The 24,961-nt window shown below is 41.9% G+C and overlaps 1 long non-coding RNA gene across 1 annotated transcript; it reads right to left on the bottom strand.

Annotated features, from left to right (window-relative positions):
- Positions 1 to 202: 202 nt before the first annotated feature.
- Positions 203 to 19,771, bottom strand: LOC125625822 (uncharacterized). Its single transcript, XR_007353650.2, has 2 exons — positions 19,669 to 19,771; positions 203 to 789 (listed from the first exon to the last, which is right to left on the bottom strand). It is a non-coding gene; the product is annotated as an uncharacterized LOC125625822 (long non-coding RNA).
- Between the last annotated feature and the right edge of the window lie 5,190 nt (positions 19,772 to 24,961).

Here is a 24,961-nt window from a genome sequence, read left to right as displayed (position 1 = left end):
GGAAGGAGGTAATCAGGGAGCTGATTGAGTTGATTTGCTTATTTTGCATTTTAATCATAACCGAGGCAGTGAAAGAGGCTTAACATTGTATGTAATTAAAACAAATAGCTTAAACTGAAGACGTAAATCAACTGGGAGTAGGCAGAGGGCAAAAAAATGGAACTAGGGAAAGGACAAAAATAAAAAAAAATGGAACAAGGCAGAAGTTGAATTAATTTAATTCCTTTGAACAGAATCAAATTGTGCACTATCTACCAGCAGGCTATGCAAGCACATGATCTTATCAGTGTTACCCTCATTAGTCCTCCCTGTACAATTTTTTGTGTTGAGCACTTGTGGCATCTAATCTTCAATTCAGCCCTTGTGTTGGGAGTTTTAGCCATTTTATTTTTGTCACTGTCTTCTACCCTCCATTTTGGTGCACTGTCTTCATGCTTGGTTTGGCGTCCTTTTTGTGGTGTCCAATTTTTGATTGGTTAATGTTTATGTAATCCTGCCCAGCAACTGAGCAAAGGGGGGAAACCCAGACAAAAGAGCGGGAAAGGGTCACATGATCCTAAGTAATCTGCCTGGTAACAGGACATGATATAAGGGGCTGACACAGTGTGACAGGTTGCTGTCTGCTCAGGAGGCAGCCTGTGTTCCTACGTTCAAGTTGTGTGGTTCTTTGAGAGAACATCAGCCACCCATCTGCAATTCATCTGGTGACAGTGATCTGCTCCAGACATCTGTAGTTCCTGATCCCTGGTGGCATGGTCCTGGAGGTTCCCCGACCTTGGTTCTCTTTGCCTGCAACAGAGACAGAAGTGAGCTGATCCCATCCAGCCTGTGGTCCTCTAACTGTAATGTTAAGACTATTTGTTTGGTGGCCCATTTATTCTAGTTGGGGTCTGGGCTTAATGCCCATTTGTTTGGTAAACCACCAAGCTGTTTTAGTGTTGTTTTATATCTGTTTATATCTGGTTTATAACTGTATATCTTCCTTGTTCATAAATCCTTTCTTAGTTCACCCTGTAAATATCTTTAAGTATCTTGTTTCACTGCAACTATAGGTGATAGACCCTAATTCGGGGAAATCAAACTTGGTTTGGAAGCAGGGGTCCTTAAATGTTTCCCTTTTAGTTTTCTTCTGGTAATACTTGGTGCTACTTGTAATAGTAATAATAAATAATAATAATATAATAATTAATAATAATAAATTGTGTCAGTGTAAATCACACATCAAAAGTCAACACTATCAGACCAGCCCCACTGCTTTAATCTATCCAAAGTATCTATATATGCCTGTCATATACAGGGACTCTATCTAATATATATTACATATGTAATTATCATTGCCATAGTAACTGAGCGCCTCACAACCTATAATGTAGTCATTTTCACAACACACCTGTGAGTTCGGGATTATCCCCATTGTACAGATAAAGTGCACAGACAAAATAACTTGCTCAAGGTTACACACACTGGAAGTCAGTGGCAGAACAGGGAATTGTCATCAGTTTTCCTGAATCCTAGGCTAGGGCCAAGTTAGACTATCCTTCCTCTTTAAAAGTCCTGCATCTTTGAGGATGGAGACAACAGAATGCAAATAGGAGACTGGGGGGCTGAAAGATGGAAACGTCAGAGAAGATTCAGACTGAAAATCCGATTTGCTTGTGCATTTAAATAAAAACCTGTTGTTGAACCAATGTAATTAGGCTTGGAAGGATTAGATTTTTAATCAGTAAATGTCGATGTCACCACACACACACACACACACAAACTGATAAAAAAATATTTCCGTCAATAAAAATTTACAGCTAGGCAAAGTGAGAAACACGCTGCTTGAGAACTGATTAGAGTTTGGTTTAGAGAGATTTACTTTGTATATTTTGACCTGTGATGTTGACCATTTGGGTTTTAACAGGTATAAAGCTATCACTTTTTGAATCTCAACCTCTACTGTCATTAAATAATTATTCTCTGACCTCCTCCTATGATGTCCCACAACTATGAAAATTTACATAAAGATGAAAATAAATGCTTCAAAATAAACTTTGCTACTATCCATCAAAACAGTCAAAAAATAAAACTCTACCTCTGCAAGCCTAAACATAATGTGGCTTGTCTCCCTTCATGACACAGTGTCAGAAAGTATTGTCCTTCAGAAGACTACAAATTCCCTTCAGAAAAGCCTCAGTTTAATGTCCCAACTTGTTTCCATTTTAACCGGCTGTCCTGGCAGACCTCAGTGTTTTTGCAGGTTCATCGCCGCAACCAAGCAGAAAAATAAGATGCAGCTTCAGTGGAAAATTTATGCTGTGGACAAAAAGTCCGTGTCATTGACTTGCACAGTGCCAACCGGGGCCTGGACTCACAAAGGGACTTAGGCGTTGGGCTGCAATGCCTCACTTTTGGGTGCCTAGAAAATCACTGGAACAACAATGGGATCTAAAAGTCTGAGCGAGGTACCTCGGCTCCCTATACAATGAACCGGGAGAGATAGCACCTAAGAATATGACCCACCAAAGTTCCTCCTCCCCACACCCCGCCCCGCCGGCTGTTTTGTGGAGTTAGGCAGCCTTTGAGCATGCCTACTGGATCGGGTCCCAAGACGAGCTAGGCATTCCTCTGCCTACTTCACCACCTTTGTGGATGGCACTGAGGTTTAGGTGGGAGATAGGTGTCTAAATCTGGGGTTTAGGCACCTAAATACCCTCATGGATCCAGGCCAGAGAGAATTTTGGTGTTGTTTTAAGGAAGCCAGTTAACGCTCCATTCCAAAAGGCAACATGAGATGTGTGTGTGCCCACATAGCGTAAGCAGGTGAAAACCATAAAAGCTTTCCCCAAGATCTCAGTCTCAGCTAGCGCCCCGCTCATTGCATACATAAATGCCACATTGGTTGAGTACTGTGTGAAGCGCGTGCCAAGATGCAGGCACATTCTTGTGCACACATTTGCATAGCTGACTTTTTTGAAAATCATTCCTGAAAAGTGTGGTTCTACTTTGAAAAATAACTCCAGATGACATTGTGGCATTTCATGATTATTTCATTGCCTCCAGGTCAATTCTGCTTAGTTTGTGAATTAAAATGAAGCTTCTTCTAACTGCTAAGAGTGTGTATTCATCCTGTGAGAAACTTTGTGCTTTCCTTTTGCTTTATGGTGTCTCAGTTGGCACCTGTGAAATGGGACATTTGTTTGGCTATACAAAGCCTACTGGGGTGACTAAGAGCTGTACAAAAACTAAAATTCTAGTTCGGTGGCCTAGCTGAAGTGCAGATTTAAAACAGAAGTATGCAGAATCAGGAAAAGGAGTTGTTCCTCACAACTCCATTAGCAGGAAGACCACGGGAAAGAATCACAATGGAACACTGCAAATAGGACACACCTATATAATAGTTAATACTTTTAGATGTATTGAAATAGTACTCAGGCCCTAATGGGATCCTACCCTACAAGATGCCTCTCTGCAGATGCTCAGTGCTGGTGCTTTGGGTCTGCACATCTTGCAGCACCCTACAAAATCAAACCTTAAGTCTGGGATTTTGAGAGGGGGCCTAAGGGACCCAGCTCCCATTGAATTTCAATAGTATTTGAGCATCTAACTCCTTTAGACTCCCTTGAAAATTCCAGCCTAATCTACTAAGTCATTCCAGGGAGGTGGTTGTCACCATTACTGTATACTTAAAAATTGCTCAGACATGATGTTGGTGGGAACAGGATAGAGAGAATTCCTATAAAGCGGAGAGCTGTCACATCACATTTGACCCATTTGGCCCAGCTCTTTATTGATTTTGTGATAAGAACCTCAGTGCATTCAAGGGACGTATGTAATAAAATGGTTTATTGCATCATTGTTTCACAATATGCCTGTTTGGTTTGCAACCTTAACAGAACAAAAAACGTTGTGGGGCAATTATATATACTATTTAAACATTAGCTGTGGTAAAACTGACAACTGACAGCAACATTATATCTGGCAACAAAGACATGGTAACCATTAATGTACAAATATAGATTATTCTCCCTGTAACAGTAAAGGACTGAACAAGAAATTTATTTCCAGGACAAACGTTAAAGTAAAAGTGAGCACACATCGTGCTTCTCACTTTTAGTTTTAGAAAATATCAAAAACGTGAGGGGAATTTACTAGGAATTGGGACTCACCACACTAAAAGCAGCAGTACTATTGCATGCTACTCTTATATCTTATCACATACACTTCTAAACAGATAATGGGCCTGATCCTGCAGTCCTTATACATCTGAATAGTCCTCCATGCAGTCTGTTGAATTATCCTGTGAATAAGGGCAGTGCATTTCACAAGGGTAATATGTAACGATGTAACATTTTCAAATCCCACACATACAGCCCATTGAAGTTAATGAAAAGGATCTAGCCCTTTTTATTTTACACAGATGGAAAGCCCAAGATAGAGAAGTTTGCAGATTGCATCCCAGCGTGGCCTGAGGTGTAGAGTACAGGGGAAGTGGGCAGTTATAGGCCAGCCTCTCTACATAGGGAAGTAAGGGATGGTTAGACATTACAACCAGACTATCTACTTTAGCAGCTTCATTGAGCTTTTGATTAATGCATTAGTTTCTTATTCCAAAAATGGGGTTCAAACAACATAGGCAAGACACTCTGTCCACTAGAACATTCCCATTGAGTAAGTGAATTCCAAGGCTTACAGCACATCTGATACCGGCCCCAGAACTCATCACTCTGCTAATCCACTAGAATCCGAGGGATTGTGCAAAATTTCAGGATTAAGAACTACATTGGAACCTGCTTTTTGCCAGCTGTGCTAAACTTTACCTCAGGATCCAGGAGGTCATTTGTTAAATTGTGGCTGGGGGAGTGGGGTGAAGACAGAAGGTTGGGCTAGTTTCACAGAAAAATAGCTGGAACAAGGGAGACTGTGCGGGGGAACAAAGGGGGGGGACTGAAGTACACAATAAAACATATGATTCTGGCTTTTATTGCCATTGTATGGGGGCGTTTGCATGGAGATAATGCTTTGTTGGGTTAATTGCACAAAGGTAGATTTCTGTGGAGAACAGAGCTGGAATTTCAAATACAGTGTTGGGTGACCAGCTCACCTGCACAAAATAATAAGCCACAATGCAGACACAGCTGAGGGATTTGAGTCCTTCCAATTCCTGGGCCTCAAGATAAAAAATACAGTGTAATGGGCCAGAGACAAAAATACAATAAATATTCTGGGGAGAGCTATTCAGAACAGAGACTATACTGTAGTGCAGATTAAAAGGAACAATCTGAACTGGAAAAGGATGAAAGGTTACTTTAAAGAACTCTTTGAAGCCATCAGTGCAGAGGGCCTGCTCCTATTCCCACGGAGGTCAATGTTTTTTCTTTGATATCAATGAAAGCCTGAACCAGCAGATGTACTGTAGGTCTATATTCATTACTGAGATGATTTTTTTGTCTTTTGTACCATTTTACAATATACTGTAGGTGGTATTCTTAGTTATCGGTGTTCAAGCTGTTAATAATAAATTCTGATTTTCTGTATTTGCAGACTGTAGGTCTCAGATCAAATGGTGCTATCATTTGCTTAAGTCCTGGTTTTATATAAAGATAGTAAAATTAGAGATAGTGGATATTTCAGTTAAATGCTGTAATAGTCATTTGCAATATTATTAATATTCAAACAGCAACATATAGGCCCCCAATCCTTCAAACATTTATCAAGAAGAGTAGTCCTACTGGGTTTCTATATGCTTATGGTCCCAGTTACTTATGTGTGCTAATTTTTCAAGATCAGGGCTATAAAATGACCCATTCAGACTTGGTGTAAATTATTGCAAGTTCTCTGAAGTCAATAGTTGTGCCAGTTTAAATTGTACCTGGTTTGATATTGGCCTCTTGAAGCTCAGTATTAATGAAAAAGAGACTGGTCAGATCACACCAAGAATACTGTATCTACTTTACCTTTATCTACAGGCATCCGATGAAGTGAGCTGTAGGTCATGAAAGCTTATGCTCAATAATAAATAAATAATAATAATAAATAATAAATTTGTTAGTTTCTAAGGTGCCACAAGTACTCCTTTTCTTTTTAACTTTACCTTAGTGTCTGTAAAATGCTTTGATATCCTCTCTCCTCAGAGAAATATTAACAGACTAGATGGCAGAGAAAACTAAAAAGAAAGCCCCAGAAAAATTGTGGCTCTCACAAGATAAAAACCTTGTAGGATAAGTAGGTACTAATATTCCTTCTACTAACTAATAAACTGAGACATAGACAGGCTATAGGACTTGCTCAAAATCACAGCTAGGAATAGGTTTCAGAGGAACAGCCGTGTTAGTCTGTATTCGCAAAAAGAAAAGGAGTACTTGTGGCACCTTAGCGACTAACCAATTTATTTGAGCATGAGCTTTTGTGAGCTACAGCTCACTTCATCAGATGCATTCAGTGGAAAATGCATCTGATGAAGTGAGCTGTAGCTCACGAAAGCTCATGCTCAAATAAATTGGTTAGTCGCTAAGGTGCCACAAGTACTCCTTTTCTTTCAGCTAGGAATAGAGCTCTGCAGTCCCTGTTCCCAGTTGCCTGCTCTAACATACTCATTTTAACTTTTACCTCCCCTTAACTCCATCAGTGCTTTAGATACATGAGGTGGCTCGCTCGCTCTCTGTAATTAGTCTCTATTTGGAAGGCCAATTACAAAATCTTATCTCTTTATATATCCTCTTCTGCACAGAGTAAGAGGTTTCTCTGTAACACTTCTTCTCTAATAATGGAGGTGGATTCCTGAAGATGCCTAAGAACTTAGGTCTCCTATACAGTGGTGACAATATTTTATATTACCCATGTACAATACTAAAATGAAGACTCTTTCTCTTCCCTTCATTTAAAAATTCATATCACATGTGAATCCAGAACCAAGATCTCTTCTATCAGAGCAAAGGTTTGCAAACAGTACTAGTTCAACGAGCAGAGGGTTACATATTTACCTACGTCACCTGGCAAATATAGCTGCCAGCTGAGCCAATGGGACAGCTCTTTGAAAGACATCCTGATAATCTGAAGTCTTTGAGGGAGAGATACAACAGTTTTTGTTTGCTTACAGTTCTTTACAAAAGAGAAACCATGTGTTGAACCATGTCTTTGAAGGCCGCCTCTTTGTGGCAATGCAGGTTTTTATTCCCTTAACTTTATAAGAAAAGGCACAGCATGAACTGTATTGATAAGAAACAATAAAATGAATCTACTTAAAATTTTTGGCTAGGCAGGGTAGGTGCATTAGAATTAAATGTTGATTTGGAAATTAAGTGCAAGATGGAGCTTGGAACCCAACTCAGCAATAGGGTTAAACCCATTTACAATGGGTACAGTGAATTTAGATTTCTGTTTATCATGTTGTATTTTAAATGACAAATATGAAGAAGATATGGCCATATCCTCAGTCTGACGTAGATCAGTATAGATCCAATGACTTCAAATACAGTGATGTCTATTTACATCAGTTGAGGATCTTGCCCATTAAAACGCTGCTAATACTAGACATGTAGAAAATGCAAACATCACTAGCCTGTCATCTGTGATATTACGGCTGAATATGAATGTGCTTTTTCTCTTTGGTTGGTTGATAGATGTTTGTTCTCTAAATCAATGCTTCCTATGTTTACTTTCCCTCTTCTTAATGACCAGAATAGGCCGCTCTTGAAACAGTAAAAAACAAGGCCCCCTTTCATTATTGTGTCATCATCTATAGCATTTGTAGTTATCTGTTTATTAAGGCACATCCTCTAATAAAGAACATTCAAGGACTCCGTTTTTGTTCCCTGATTATACATCTAGGTATTCCAGATTTATATTGCTCATTTAATTTAATTGAGCCTTATTAGGACTACAAATTTTCTGCTAGAAGGAGAAGAGAAAATAGCAAAAGGTATGTGGCATTTTTCATAAAGAGATCAAAAGTAATTGTGTCACTTGTTTTCAAGGTCAGGTTTGCTATTTAAGCTGAAATCTAAAGTAAGGTACATTGATTTACAGGAAATTGCTCACTTACACACATATTATGGATTTTCAAATACTACTTTTGGAGCCCCTCTATGCTGATAAGCTTTTGTTATTTGAGCCAAGTATGTCATCAATAACGTCAGTATATGTTTATAAACATTTTTTTTTCTGATTCTGGTATTCAAAGTTCAGACAAATATTTGTTTTAGAGTCGCTTCAAATGAATGGCCTGAAATTCAGTCACACACCTCTTTTCAACAGGAAACTCTAAGTCTATTGGACTTCCTAGAAGCAAAAGAACCAATTAGAAGGCTAATGTAGTTTTCCTGGAGAATGGAACTAGTTCTTTATTTACTTCTTGAACTGGAGAAGACCCAGGACTTCTTATTATCATCCCCTTAATCTTGGGAGCTGCTAAAAAAACTCTTCACAATCTTTACAATTAATTATAGAATGTTTTTGTCATTTGAGAGTATTTTAAAGCTAAAAATAAATTAAAGATGGTCTTGTGTTTAAGGCATAGGACTGGGATTTATGAGATCTGAGTTCAGTTCTTGGTACTGCCACATATCTTCTGTTGTGATCTTAGGTATGTCAGGCTCCAATTGAGCAAAGCACTTAAGTTCATGCTTAACTTTCAGTGCATGTGCTTAAATGTATTGCTGAAACAGAGCCTACATCTATCTGTGTCTCAATTCCCCATCTGTAACATGGGGATAATAATGTTTTCTCTCCCACCTCTGTTGTGTCTGTTTAGACTGAAACTCTTTGGGGCAGGGACTGTCTCTTAACATGTTGCTACAGAGCTTAGCACACTGGACTCAGATCTTGGTGCATCTACATGCTCCAGTAATACAAATATTAATCAATAAATAATTGGAGTAATGGTATAAATGGGGGTACACCGTTGGACACTATGTGACCAAACTTTCAGCTGGGTTCCCTGATGGAGGCTGCAGAATTTACAACATGCAGCAGGAACATGTGCAAATCAGATGTGCTGACATATTTTGTAGGCACGGGTATGGAGACCAGCTGAAAATTTGACTGTTTGTCCAAAAATGCAATATACTTTAGAAAAAAGCAAACAACCCCAATTTTACTCTCACTGAGACCAGTTTTTACATGGATGTAACTCTGCTGACTCTACTGAAGTTACACACATGCTCAAGAACCTTGATGAACTGAGGCCTCACTCTGGGGAAAAGAGAGACCAGTGTCAGATCCAGTACATTTTCTTTACGCACACAAGATGCATTTACTGAGGAAAAGTCAAAGCTCTAAGTCTGCCTGTGTTCCAGCATAATAATGCTAGATGGTATTACACTCGAGGAGTTACAGTTCTCTTTTGCTCTTTCCAGTACACTGAGATAAATGCACCCCTTAAACAAACAAACCGTGCTTTATACCTACCATTGCACTTCCTTCCCACCCCACTATACCACGACCCCCAAATCTGTGCAGGATCTGCCTGCCTGCTCTTTTGGTGTTCATTGGTATCGGTGTAAAAAGTAAGAAACCTTGGTTGTTTCACCATCAGTGCACAGCAGTGTGATACTGATTGGAGGCAGCATGCAGCCCCAAACAAATTGCCTAGCATCTTTGTCCCCTGCTGTAAATTGATCTCCTATATCCCTGCCAGACCAAATCCGGAAGCAGACCAAATCTTTTTTTGGAATTATTCTTCTTAGCTATTTATTTGTGTCTCAACCACCCATCCTTCCAGCATTCTGAGACTAGTCACATGTATCCTTATTCTCCTCCAGGAACAAAGAAATTGCTGTACTAGATCAGACTAGTGATCCAGCTAATCCAGTACTCTGCCTCTGACAATGTCCAGTACCAGACACTGCAGTGGACCCATGTGATGAAAGATTTTGTCATCTATAGAGGAAATTTCTTCCAAACTTCCATCAGTTAACAGTTGATTTATCCCCTGAAGCCTGAGCGCTTATGTATCCCTAACTTTCTTTTATCCTATCTAGTGTAATTGTGGATATTCTCATTATCCATTTAAATGTCTAATCCCTACAGAGTGACAAGTAATTTCCTTTTCTCTCTGCCCCAGCAGTTAAGCAAGAAAGACTCTCTTTATACTGGTTCTCAGTTTACTCTTGTGTCAATCAAATAATAACAATCCATTTCAGATAATAACAGAAAAATGAATGTATTCAAATATGGCATGCTGACGGAGATAGTGAGCTGCAAAATGAAAATGAAAAAAGGAGAGCAGATTCCCAAAGGAGAGTGAGAGAAAACTTCAGAGGCAATTCCTATTTGAGTTTCACATATAAGTGTCAGGTTTCAGAGGGGTAGCTGTGTTAGTCTGTATCAGTAAAAACAACGAGGAGTCCTTGTGGCACCTTAGAGACCAGCACATTTATTTTGGCATAAGCTTTCGTGGGATATAACTCACTTCATCAGATGCATGGAGTGGAAAATACAGAAAGCATGTATAAATATATAGCACATGAAAAGATGGGAGTTGCCTTACCAAGTGGGAGGGGGTCAGTGCTTCTGAGGCCAATTCAGTCAAAGTGGATATGGCCCATTCCCATCAGCTGACAAAAAGGTATGAGTATCAACAGAGGGGAAATTATTTTTTGTAGTGACCCAGCCACTCCCAGTCTGTATTCAGGCCTAATTTGATGGTGTCAAGTTTGCACTGACCCCCCTACTTGGTAAGGCAACTCCCATCTTTTCATGTGCTGTATATTTATACCTGCTTACTGTATTTTCCACTCCATGCATCTGATGAAGTGGGTTATATCCCACGAAAGCTTATGCCCAAATAAATGTGTTAGTCTCTAAGGTGCCAAAAGGACTGCTCGTTGTTTTTACGGATGAGTATGTGGTCACCTAAACTGTGCCCATAAGCTTCTGAAGCTAAATAAGGGAAAGTAGTTGTACTGGAGGAAAAGCTTGACAAGAATAATGTAACATCATGACTATTTGCATGTACAGAGTCTCAAAACAGCTTTTGACTGAGCACCTCTTCACTCCCCTCCCCCAATATCTCAAACTTTTGTCATCAGTGGACAAACCAGGCACTATCAGATTTCTGTGGAATATGTGCATACAGTCCCAACATTTACTGTTCCCCAAAGAACCACAGTAAGATCTAAGTTTGACCTGGCCTTATCCCCTGGGTATACATAGTACTCTCTGTGCAGCCTCCAGAAACTCTTCCCATGACTCTGCATTTATACAGGGGAAATTGACATTTTGAGATTACCTTATTAGCCAAGAAATGTATGTTAGGCATAGTATAAACCACATTAACAGGTATTACGTGCATGGTATTAATATACCATACATTATATATCTGGGTGTTGGGAAATTATGTTAACTGAATGTATTATGCTCTCTCCACAATTCTGTTCACCCATGTCAAGTAGCCCACAACACGCTGCAAAGCTGAAGTCAGCTTTGGCCTCAGAAAATAGGAAGCCTGTCAAAGCCAAGATACATGAATGGTGTACAGATTGGAATGTACCTCTATGCCCATCGTTTGGAAACTAGTGTCCAAAACAGAGATAAGAAAAGTACAGAAAAAAGAACAAGTTAAGGAACTGTTATGAATGGGCGGGATTGGATTTTAGTGATGCGTAAAGAAATTTGTAACTTGTGAACTCACCCTATACCACTAGCTGAAATGTGTCTCTTTGAAGCACACCTTCTGTGTAAGAAGAAAAGGAGTATTTGTGGCACCTCAGAGACTAACAAATTTATTTGAGCATAAGCTTTCGTGAGCTACAGCTCACTTCATCGGATGCATGCAGGGCTGCTACTCTGAAACCTTCTGTGTCAGGTGAACGCACTGTTAGAAGGAGGGTATGTATGTCTCCTTTTGGGGCTGTACCATTTTTCTTTAGACAATAAATTTGGCTATGTTGGATTATGTGGTCTCTTGAACATTTAAGAATGAACCGCCAGTAAAGTCAAACAATTGGCTCCACATTTGAATCACTAACCTCCACTCTTTAGCAGAGGAGAATAAAATGAGAAGCAAGTTTATTGCTCACAATAGAGTGATCCAGCTATAAGATTACAGAAGTGAAACAGAGGCAGATGAAATGTGTGTGTAGGTGTTAATGGGGAGAGAACCATTTTTATAACTGCCTTAAAAGCTATTTCATAAAATAGCATCATTGAGAGAGACTTTAAACACGCATGATTAATATCTTAACTGACTGTGCCTCATTTGGTATTATCTTGAAGGACAAATTTGTAAGATGATACACACTACTTAGACTTCACAATACTTATGTCACAGCGCCAGTCAGCACCCTCTTTTGGCCGCTCACCAGACGGCTGTGAGAGGATCCAGCTGCTGAATCCCCAGATGTTTTAAATCCCTAGTGTCTGAACAGAGTCTCATGGCATCTGGGCACACTCTTGGGGTGTAAATCTTCTATCTGGCACCCTTCCTGGGAGCTGTGACCACACAACACTCTGCCCAGCCCTGAAAACCATGCTGACCCCTCAGAGTCTCCCCAGAGCTTAACCAAACCCTATCTCAGAACTCCGGTCATGTGGTGTTCTGGGCCCACAGTTCTACTTCGTCAGGGGCCATGTGAGTGGAGTAATACTTAGAACACACAGACAGACTTTGCACATGGTTCTAAAACCATTGCTTTTAATCTCATGAGAAATGCAGAGATCTATACAAAAATAATAAAAAGTACATGCATTTCCCTGCCTCAGTTTCCTCACCACTCCAGAACACTTTCTGGGCTAGAGTCAGAGTTGTCTGGGGCTAGCCAAGTTCCTTCTGCTGCATGCATGCATGGTGTTATGAAACATGGAGCCTTCTCCCCTACGCTGCCATCCCTTATCCTGGCCAGTCTGTTCCTGTCCCCATCACCTCTCCTGCCCAAAACTTCCTGTGTGTCCCCCTCAATCTTGCCCCATGAGCTATCATAGGATGTCTGATCCCTTTAAGAAAAGTAGACTCAATCCTCTTGTGCCTGAACACTTGTGCCCTTGTCAAACTTGATAGGGGATACGGGTAGCATCTTCAGCTAGGAGATCTCCAAGGAGATATAAGGGCTGGGAGAATAAAGGTGACTGAGAGACCAGAAGCAGGGGGGCCTGAGTGATGGAGGCAGAGACAGTGTTGAGCCAGGAGGGAACCTGGGAAACAGCAGAGGCAGCAAAGCCTAAGGGCTGGAGGTGGTGACACGAAAGGGCCAGAGATGTATGTGTCTGGACTACAATTCAGGGACTTGAGGCATGGGTTTGACTAATTTACATTAATAAAATCAACCCAAGAAGGGGTACAAAGTTGTTTCTGAGAGGCCAAGGGACTTAGTTTGGCCAAGCCAGTCTATGGTGGGGCTAGACTATTATAGACCCCTTTTTAAATGCCTCTTTTGTCAGCTCTCTATCTCTTTATCCTACTCTGGGAATTTTCCACTCCCTCTACTTCCCCCTTCCCTTCAGAGAAGTAGAAGGAAGAGTCTTCTCCCAAGCTCCCAGCTAACCCATAGTCATTCAGGTCTTTCCACCTGAATTAGTGGCCACTGAGTTCCAGTGACCCTCCATTTTACCTGGTCTGACAGAGGCATGACACAGCCCTGCCAGTCCATGGAGGAGTCCACATTTAAATAGATACATTCAGGCCTCATCTACGCTACAAATGTTTTGCTGGTATAGCTGTACCAGCAGAGTTCCTTATTTTAGATTAAACTTATGCAGACTGAAGGAGTTTTTCTATCAACATGGCAGTACCGTCTCTCCAAATGACCCAGACATTTGTTGGAAAAGTAATATGGCAGTTTCTCAAGGAGACAATATTAAATGCTCAACAGCAAACTATTCCAATGCAAAGGAAAGATATGAAGAATAGTAAGAGGCCAATATGTCTCCATCAGGAGCTCTTCGATGACCTGAAATCAAAAAGGAATCCTGCAAAAAGTGGAAACATGGACAAATTGCTAAGGAGGAGTAACAAAAGAATAACACAAGCATGTAGGGACAAAATCAGGAAGACTAAGGCACAAAATGAGTTCCACCTGGCAAAGGACATAATAGGTAATTAAGAGGAGGTTTTTTAATACATTAGAAGCAAGAGAAAGACAAAGGAAAGTGTAGGTCCTCTACTTAGGGGGCAAGAAAAGCTAATAACTGATAACATCAAGAAGGCTGAGGTGTTTAATGCCTATTTTGCTTCGATCTTCACTAAAAAGGTTAATGGTAACCAGATACTCAACACAATCAATATTAACAAGAAGGCAGAAGGAACGCAAGCCAAATTAGGGAAAGAACAAGTTAATGAATATCTAAATAAGTTAGATGTATTCAAGTTGGCTGGGCCTGATGAAATTCATCCTTGGGTATTTAAGGAACTAGCTGAAGCACTCTTGGAACCATTAGCAATTACCTTCAAGAACTCATAGAGAATGGGTGAGGTCCCAGAAGTCTGGAGAATGGCAAACATAGTACCTATCTTTAGAAAGGGAAAGCAAACCTGGAGAGTTACAGAGCAGTCACAGCCTAACTTCAATACCTGGAAAGCTACTAGAACAAATTATTAAACAATCAATATGTAAGCACCTGCAGAATAATAGGGTTATAAGGAATAGCCAGCATGGATTTGTCAAAAATAATAATGCTAACTACCTAATTTCCTTCTTTGACAGGGTTACTGGCCTAGTGAATAGGGGGGAAGCTGTAGACATGATACATCTTGATTTTAGTAAGGCTGTTGACACAGTTCCACATGACATTCTCATAAGCAAACTAAGGATATGTGGAATAGACAGAATTACTACAAGGTGAGTGCACAACTAGTTGAAAGAACGATACTCAAAGAGCAGTTATCAATGGTTCATTGTCAAACTGGGAAGGTGAATCTAGTGGAGTCCTGCAGGGGTCAGTCCTGAGTCTGGCACTATCTAATGTTTGAATTAATGATGTGGATAATGGAGTGAAGAATATGCTTATAAAATTTCCAAATGACATCAAGCTGAGAGGGGTTGCAAGCACTTTGGAGGACAAGGTTAGAATTCAAAACAACCTTGATGAATTGGAGAATTAGTCTGACATCAACAAAATAAATTCAATTTTAAAAAGTGCAAAGTGCTTCTATTAGGAACGAAAAATCAAATGCACAACTACAAAATGGGGAGTAACTGGCAATCCTGTTGGAATGGATCTGGGGGTTTTAGGGGATCACAAATTGAATATGAGTCAACAATGTGATGCAGTTGTGAAAAAGGCTAATATGTTGGGGTGCACTAACAGAAGTGTTGTATGTAAAACATGGGACGTAATTGGCCCATTCCACTTGGCACTAGTGAGGCCTCGCTTGGAATATCATGTCTAATTCTGGGTGCCACACTATAGGAAAGATGTGGACAAACTGGAGCGAGTCTAGACGAGAGCAACAACACTGATAAAATGTTTAGAAAACCTGACCTATGAGGAAAGGTTAAAAAAACTGGGAATGTTTAGTCTTGCGAAAAGAAAACTGAGGTGGCACCTGATAAAAGTCTTCAAATACGTTAAGGGCTGCTATAAGGAGGATTGTTCTCCATATCTACTGAATGTAAGACAAGAAGTAATGGGCTTAATCTTCAGCAAGGCAGATTCTGGATAGACATTAGGAAAACTGTTCTAACTATAAAAGTAGTTCAGTTCTGGAATAGTCTTCCAAGGCAGAATGTGGAATCCCCATTGTTAGAGGTTTTAAAGAGCAGGTTGGATAAATATCAGTCAGGGATGGTCTAGGTTTACTTGGTCCTGCCTCAGCACAGAGGGCTGGACTTGATGACCTTGAGGTCCCTTTCAGCCCCACATTTCTATGATTCTATGAGATTAGGTATGCTGACAGAAATACTCTTGTTGGGATAGCTACCTTGGCTAGGGGGTGTGGTCATTTCACACCCCTGACCAATACAGCTATGCCCACAAAACTTTGTGGTGTAGGTCTGGCCACAGTGATACAGCAAGTTACATAGCAGCAACTTCATACTAATTTCGTAACAGCAATCAGAATTCAAAAGTCATATATTGGTTTCCCAAATCATCATAGCTTGTATCAAAAATTAGAATGGTTTGTGCATCTTCAGGCACTATGGCAACTGTGTTTCAACAATCGGAAGTAAGCAAATCAGATTCATAGGTGTACTGAAGAGGTTGCTATTAAGTTATAAATGCACTGCCAAAATCTATATGATGCCTAGTGATTTTTTTTCAGAAGTTTTAAATATATCTTGAACACCCATAAAGGTAATATTAAAGTCACAAAACAATACAGATATAAGGGAAGATAATTAAAACATGCTCCTTTACATTATCTATACTCTTTTGACTTCATTTTTCTGTTAAATGGCAAATTTACAGATTTTGAAAAAAACATGAGATATGAGTTATATAAATTTAATATTTTGGGGGGCATTTTATTTAAAAAAAAATCTTAGCAGCCTCACCAGAAAATCTATCAATTTGATAAGTTATCCTCAGGACATCAAAATAAATACAAATATATGTCTTCTTATATTAAGAACTAAGGCTGACTAAAAGATGTCTCCATCTATGCTTTTTTTTTAAACACGCACACTGTATAACTGCATATAATCTACACACATACAGAGGAATCTCTTCTTATGTCACTAAATGCAACAATTCTGAGGTGGAAGGTAGTAGGTATTTAACACATAAGAACTTTACGCAACAGTTTAGAACAGGAAATTAAGAATAATAATTGAAATTGCAGAGACAATTTGTATAGGCAGAATGCTATTACATTGAAATTTGGTGAGTTAACAGCCCTATTCCTGCAGAATGTGTCATTGGATCTTTGATGAGCAAAGGTTGTTAGGAGCTTGGTTTCAGAACCTTACCTTAGAATCATAGAATATCAGGACTGGAAGGGACCTCGGGAGGTCATCTAGTCCAACCCCCTGCTCAAAGCAGGACCTAATCCCCAACTAAATCATCCCAGCCAGGGCTTTGTCAAGCCTGACCTTTAAAACCTCTAAGGAAGGAGATTCCACCACCTCCCTAGGTAACCCATTCCAGTGCTTCACCACCCTCCTAGTGAAAAAGTTTTTCCTAATATCCAACCTAAACCTCCCCCACTGCAACTTGAGACCATTACTCCTTGTTCTGTCATCTGGTACCACCAAGAACAGACTAGCTCCATCCTCTTTGGAACGCTCTTTCAGGTAGTTGAAAACAGCTATCAAATCCCCCCTCATTCTTCTATTCTGCAGACTAAATAATCCCAGTTCCCTCAGCCTCTCCTAATAGATCATGTGCTCCAGCCCCCTATTCATTTTTGTTGCCCTCCACTGGACTTTTTCCAATTTTTCCACATTCTTCTTGTAGTGTGGGGCCCAAAAGTCGACACAGTACTCCAGATGAGGGAATGATTACGTCCCTCAATCTGCTGGCAATGCTCCTACTTATACAGCCTACTTATAATGCCATTAGCCTTCTTGGCAACAATGGCACACTGTTGACTCATATCCAGCTTCTTGTCCACCGTAACCCCTAGGTCCTTTTCTGCAGAACTGCTACCTAGTCACTTGGTCCCTAGTCTGCAGCAGTGCATGGGATTCTTCCTTCGTAAGTGCAGGACTCTGCACTTGTCCTTGTTGAACCTCATCAGATTTCTTTTGGCCCAATCCTCTAATTTGTCTAGGTCCCTCTGTATCCTATGCCTACCCTCCAGCGTATCTACCACTACTCCCAGTTTAGTGTCATCTGCAAACTTGCTGAGGGTGCAATCCACGCCATCCTCCAGATCATTAATGAAGATATTGAACAAAACCGGCCCGAGGACCGACCCCTGGGGCACTCCGCTTGATACTGGCTGCCAACTAGACATGGAGTCATTGATCACTACCCATTGAGCCCGATGATCTAGCCAACTTTCTATCCACCTTATAGTCCATTCATCCAGCCCATACTTCTTTAACTTGCTGGCAAGAATACTGTGGGAGACCGTGTCAAAAGCTTTGCTAAAGTCAAGTGTAACCCCCAAGGAGATGACCTAGATTCCTGGGGCTCTGTCTGCTGGCAGCTCAGGGAGAGGCACACTGTCCCAGGTAGGGAGGGGGAGCCAAGGCAAACTCAGAGTCTGCCCGGCAATCAATAGGGCATGAGATGCTCTTCCAAGGGAGCTCAGGAAAGGGGAGAAGCCATTTTTGAGTCAGTCTGGAGCCAACCAGGGCAAGGGCATTACTGGCTGTGTGGGGAGGTGGTGAGTCCCAGGCCTGCATGCAAGGTTCCCCCTGAAAACTGGCCTCTAGGGACCTGAAAGCAAGATCCCTCAGCTGGGCTTTTCCTTCTCCACTGATGATTCCCAGTTTGTAGAGTTTTGCTAGGAAACTTCCCCAGCCAGGCTGACTTAGCCCTCCAGCTCCCTAGGTGAGACCAAGCACCACATGGTCAGCTCTGCTTTGTCTGCTAGTTCAGGGCTGCTGCCTGCTGAGTGTGTGTCTGGATGCTGGGCTAGGAGACTACAGTTTGGATTTTAGTACAGTTGTGCAATCTGCACCTTGAGCCCTGCACCCGTTTGTGGTGAGGGGAAATCCTGGGACTGAAGCAGCCTGACTCGTGCCTGAAGAGGATCCCTGCCAGCAGAGGCAAACTCTGCAGTGACCAAGGAGTCCAGAGTCATCTCTGAACCTGAGGATCATTCATGGAGTTTGTGAGTGCACCATCTTTTAGTTAGTCAGGGAATTTGTTTTGGGGACCCCCTACTCCCTGAACTGTGTCCTCAAGCCAGGGAGTAAGGGTTTGGGGATTTTATAACCTGCTGCCTGTTAAACCTGTGGAGGGATTTACCACCTTCTCCCACTTGTGAGTCCTTTGGGCTGTACTGAACCCAGTCAGCCACACTGCTAAACCGCTGCAGTGAAGAATTTTGTGGTCATAGGTCATCAAGGGTCCCAACAAAGTACGTGTACCAATGGGTCACTAATCTTACATTTTGCTACATCAAGTCACGTGACTGGGGAAATTCACAGGTATTAGCCGCATGGGCACTGGTGAACCTAAAAATACTGTTTTACCTTGTTATGTTATATTTGTCTCCTGTTTAATATAATTATTGTGTTGAATATATTGTATGTGTTTGTGTTATTTCTTGGAAGTCTTCAACTATCTGGCAAGTAAGTGGGGATTACCCTGTGGTTAGAATTTTCCTCCCAAGCTGCCTTGGTGACCCTGCCAGGAAGGAGTAAGGGAGGTGGAGGCACTGCCAAATTAATTCATAGGAAAAAATAAAGAAGAGACACCCTGCTGAGTGGGTGGCAGGATCCAGAAGAACCCAGACCTGTCCATCAAAACCTGTAAGCAGATTGCCATTAAAGAAGGTTACCGGTGGAGAGGGGGTGTTACACAAGGAATAAGACGTCCACTGCTTTCCCCTCATCCACAGAGCCAGTTATCTCCTCATAGAAGGCAATTAGGTGAGTCAGGCATGACTTGCCCTTGGTGAATCCATGCTGACTGTTCCTGATCACTTTCCTCTCCTCGAAGTGCTTCAAAATTGATTCCTTGAGGACCTGCTCCGTGATTTTTCCATCTTAAAGATGGTGTCTCTGTGAGGGCTAGTCTCCCTAACACATTGACTCCGAGTGAAATATATGACCTACGTAATCACTAACACACTTCCTGAAGCACCTTACAAGTTCCAGTCCCATCCCAGTGTTGGCCACATCTAAGCCTGCTTACCTTAAGACATCTGACAGGATCGCCGCATAGCTTCATGTGGTATAGCTGTGGATAAGTTTTAGTAGTTTTGTAACTGCAATGTCTGTTGCTAAGTGACTGTAGAGCTGAGCTCCAGCAGCAGTCTGGAGACTTTTTAAAATGAGAACAGACACAAAAAGGGTGAGTTGAACACTTTGAAACTATAGATTCAGTTCCTGGAAACTGTGGATATGCTTTGTGCAGAATATAAATAGACAGATGTGAACTGTGCTTTCCTCCAAAAAAGACAGATAATTTTTCAGTTCCTCACTGGAGATCAATATCAATTCTAGCAAGTAATTTATGGTTCTTCAATCAAATATGGGATCAGATAAAGTGCTTCCCATACTGGATTTTAATTAATGTGTAACTACAGTGACTTCTCACCTAAACATCCTCCATGCAACTCAGTGCTATCTGGTGTGCTATTACCCAGCTTTTCCTTTGAAATTAGATTGCAGTAGAGTACACACACTAATTCTCACATTAAACATTTTAAACAAAATCACATAAAATCAAATGTACCCTACATTATAAAATCACATCTCTGTTTTCAGAAGGTACCAGCCCCAACAGATAATAAAAATAAAACATTTCTGTGAAAGGCAAGTTATCCTCCTCTTCTTACTACTTAATATTGTAATTTAAACTTTATTTTTGTATTATTGTAGTGTCCAATGTGCCAGGCACACAGATGAAGAGACAGTCCCTGTGCAAAGTGCTTTAAAATCAGAACAGAATATTTATCTGTTGTACTGTCAATCTATCCTTCACAACATATGAGAACCGCACTGTCACTAGGCAGGCTTAGTGCATGGACAAAATCATATGGATGAAGAACAGCCAGACAAAGCAGAACCTGAGCAAGACAGAAGTTATGCTGACTGGCACTTTGAGGAGATTGCAGCCACAATGTGCTCTCCTGCAGCTGAAGATGCTCACAAGCTAGAACTGGTCAAGTCAGGCTGCAAGCACATATGTCATGTCCTCCGCTCAGTACATTGGTTCCTTCTAGAACATCATGTCAGATTCAAGCTCTCAGTCCTTGTCATCAAAGCATTTAAAGGTGTGAGCACAGGGTACCAAAAAGATCACCTAGATCTCTGGGATGAGAACCACATTCAACAACTCCTCTCCTCAGGCACAGTGGAGTAAAACTGGGCCATGTAGGAGACAGGGTTTTCTCCAGGGCCAGGCCCAGACTGTGGAAGGAACTCCCCCATGAACTAAGAACCACAACTCGTGACAGATATCATTCACATCACTTCACGCACCTCCAGAAGATGCTTGGATACTAGGGTGGCCAGGGCTGTATAAAAACTTGAATAGAATAAAAGAAACAACATATTAGCAAAACATCAAAAGGCACCAGCTCTTGTTAACTATACTGTTAGCAATTCCTCTAACCCACTCCCCCACCCACTTCTCCCTCTTGACCTGACACCTCAGCTAGCCTCCCCCACCACTGCTGACCAGTGAGCTCTGCCCTCTCAGCTGTTTGTCCAGCCCACAGAAACAGACTCAGGCACAGGGTGAGGAAAGAAATGACATAAGCAAACAAAGAACTGCCAGTCTGATGGTGTCTGTGTTATTGAAAATGGTGTCACGCCTCATGGCAAGTCTGCATTCCTCCACTCCGCCAGTGTCTTCCAGCAGATACTCCTCCAGGCTGCCACACTTTTCCTCCACAGAGGGAGGAGACACGGTCTGTAGGGGCAGAATACCCTCCTGGTCAGTCTCGGTGTCCTGCTTCAGGAGTATCTGGCAGTGGCAATTCCTACCACTCTTGCCCACCCTTCCACTTTATTGCTGCCCAGTTGAAGGGCTGGCTTAACCCTACCAGACGTCTTCCTAATGGGCCACAGCTCACTTGGAAGTACGAAAACAGATGGAAAATTCAGCACTCTGGCCTAGCTGTTGCGTCCTTTGGAGTAAAGGGGAGTTTTTCTTTCAACTTCAACAACAGCAAGGTCACCACTTGGTGCTAACAACAGGATCCTCCAATTTTTAGCTCAAATTCTTCTAATTAAGCTCAACAAGCAGCTCATCTGTGTGAACAGTTTTTTTTTTTTTTAAATCTTAGAAGACAGGTGTTCTAGTGGCTAGGAGGCTGCAATGAGAATACAGCATGTCAAGGTTCCTTCCCCCCTCTCAACTCTAGGGTACAGATGTGGGGACCTGCATGAAAACCCCCTAAGCTTATTTTTACCAGCTTAGGTTAAAACTTCCCCAAGGTACAAACTATTTTACCTTTTGCCCTTGTACTTTATTGCTGCCACCACCAAGCGTCTAACAGATATATAACCGGGAAAGAGCCTGCTTGGAAATGTCTTTCCCCCAAAAATCCTCCCCAAACCCTACACGCCCTTTCCTGGGGAAGGCTTGATAAAATTCCTCACCAATTTGCATAGGTGAACACAGACCTAAACCCTTGGATCTCAAGAACAATGAAAAAAGCAATCAGGTTCTTAAAAGAAGAATTTTAATAGTAGAAAAAGTAAAAAGAATCACCTCTGTAAAATCAGGATGGTAAATACCTTACAGGGTAATCAGATTCAAAACATAGAGAATACCTCTAGGCAAAACCTTAAGTTACAAAAAGACACAAAAACAGGAATCTACATTCCATTCAGCACAGCTTATTTTCTCAGCCATTTAAAGAAAACAGAATCTAACGCATATCTAACTAGATTACTTACTAAGTTCTAAGACTCCATTCCTGTTCTGTCCCCGGCAAAAGCATCACACAGATAGAGGGAGCCTTTGTTTCTCCCCCCTCCAGCTTTGAAAGTATTTTGTCTCCTCATTGGTCATTTTGGTCAGGTGCCAGCGAGGTTATCCTGCTTCTTAACCCTTTACCAGTGAAAGGGTTTTTCCTCTGACCAGGAGGGATTTTAAAGGTGTTTATCCTTCCCTTTATATTTATGACATAGCATATGTAACCTTCTGCCCGTTGGAATTGGCAGCAGCAAGGGCCAGGTTCAGTATCTAGGGGTTCCTTTTCAACAATACAACACGAAACCGGCTCCAGTCCCCACCCAGTAACCTGGGACAATTACACACGACCCTGGGGCGCCTCTGAGAGGCAATACTTCCCCACTCGCAAGTACAGAGTCTGAGTGTAAAAAAGAAACTTTTATTAAAAGGAGAGAAGTCACCTGGCATCAGTTGGGGAAATGCCGCAAGCAGGATTCATAAAAATAAAACCATGAGCAAAAGCCCCACCCCAGAATACATTGGGCAGTGACCTTTTCCTCTCAGATTCTTAAGACCAGCAACCAAATGACCCTTTAGCGTGCCTGTCCCTTCTCTGCACCCCACTCACAATTGTTGTCCTTAGTGTATACCCAGAGTTCAGAGGTGCATTGCAGAGCTCACCTCCCACCTTGGGTGGAGGGGGGTAAGAAGGCACCTTACACACTCTGTTGCCCAGGCACTTGCTCATCAGCTCCTCCCTGCTGGCCATCCTGCCAGCCGATCACCACACCTCTTCACCAGATGCCCTGCTGTCGAATCCCATGCCCCAATCCTCTCTGCCAGTCTCCTTGCTGGCCGATCACCACAATCCGCCCTGCCAGCCGACTGGCCAGGATATCTTCAGGTCCCACTACTTAACACAGCTCTCAGTGATTTCAACTGTTAGTGGGGGAGCCTCACTGCTGGTGCACACTGGGCAGTCTCTTGCATCAGAGACACTGTCCCAAAGCAGGTCTCATCCTGAGACCTAGGTATCAGTGATTTCAGCTCTGCGGTGTGTAACAAGACTCTCAACTGAGTCTAAATTAGCTCTGTTATTACACGCTGGAGAGAGGAAGGGTCAAATGCTTGCCCAAATGATCACTTTTGGCCGGTATTGGATCCCCAGTCACCTTGTTGATTGGGGCAAGTGCAACAGAGGGTTGTTATCCTTGTTGTGTGAATCACAAGCAGCAGAACTGTGCTTGGTGTACCCTGATTGAGTGACTCAACCTCAACTAAACGGCACTTGCTAGACAGGGGACATGGGTTCCAAAGCCCAATAAGTTGAGAGAGGGTGGGGGCCAGCTACTTGTAGTGAGGGATTTCAGCCCTGCTTAAGGGCCCTAGACACCATTTGGGTGTTTCTCACCAGCCAGGGAATTCTCCAGCCACTCTTTATGGAAATAATCCATCCCTTGGTGCTACCTGAGTGGCACAAAGGGATCAGAGCACAACACAGGATCTAGCTCTGTATGTTTTTGATCTTTGTGATTCTTATGCCTCCCCATGATTTTGTTCACTGCCTAGATACCAAGGTGAGATGCACATTGGATAAATTATGTGTACATTTCAGCTTTTTGGCTCAGAGACCATCTTTTGATATATGTATGTACAGCACCTAGCACAACGGAATTCTGATCCTCACTGGAAGCTGTAGGCACTGCCACAGTACCAATAACAACTTATGAGCCAGATCCAGCAAGATGCTGAACATCTCCTGGGATAGGCCAAGAGCCTGGAGCTCCTAGTGAAGTCAATGGGAGTGAAGAGACTGAATGGCCCAGGAGGCACACAGTTCCTCACAAGGTGAGGCCCTCTGCTTTGCAAAAACAGGGATCCTCACTGCAGGGACAAGAATGGGATCAGATCAATGAAAGTCTGTTAATCACTTGTAAAGGTAGCAGTTGAAAACAAGGGCACCAAATTAAAAGAACCTCCTCCCCTGGGTTGTAACGTTGAGCCTTTAGTTAATACCATTGCTGGTGAGCCCGCGACTGCTGCCAGTTGGAATGACAAGGTAGGTGAGAAAATATCTTTTACTGGACCAACTTCTGTGGGTGAGAGAGACAACAAGCACACTTTGTCTTCACTTTGAATCAGAAGCATTAAGCATCTCCCAAAGGATATTTTCTGTAGTTCAAAGCCATACAGCCATGGAATGGGCATGGGCAGAGGCCCTGCAGCTTTCCCCATGCTGCCTAATTAATTTGCCGCAATCTGTACAGCAAGGGGTGAGATCACAAATCAATCTCCATCTCCATTCTTGTTTTGGACTTTCTACCAAAGGTGCTACTTGGTTTCAGTTGTAATGGTGCTTTTAATGATGCAGACCCCTTGGTCACTAGCAACTATACTTATTTCACATAGGACACTGAACTGCTGCCATATGATAACTTTCAACTACCAAAGCAATCTGGCTTTGAGCTGGTCACCTCGAGAAGAAAGGCTCCCTAGCTCATTACCAGCTACCTTTCAGCCATGCCACTTTTCCCTTTAAAATTCATGTCTGCATTGTAACCCATAGCGCCTGTATCAC

Source organism: Caretta caretta, chromosome 1 (genome assembly GCF_965140235.1).
Source record: "Caretta caretta isolate rCarCar2 chromosome 1, rCarCar1.hap1, whole genome shotgun sequence".
NCBI classification, from domain to species: Eukaryota; Metazoa; Chordata; order Testudines; family Cheloniidae; genus Caretta; species Caretta caretta.
Note: the sequence above shows the minus strand (reverse complement) of the source record. Positions and strands in the feature narration are given on the sequence as shown.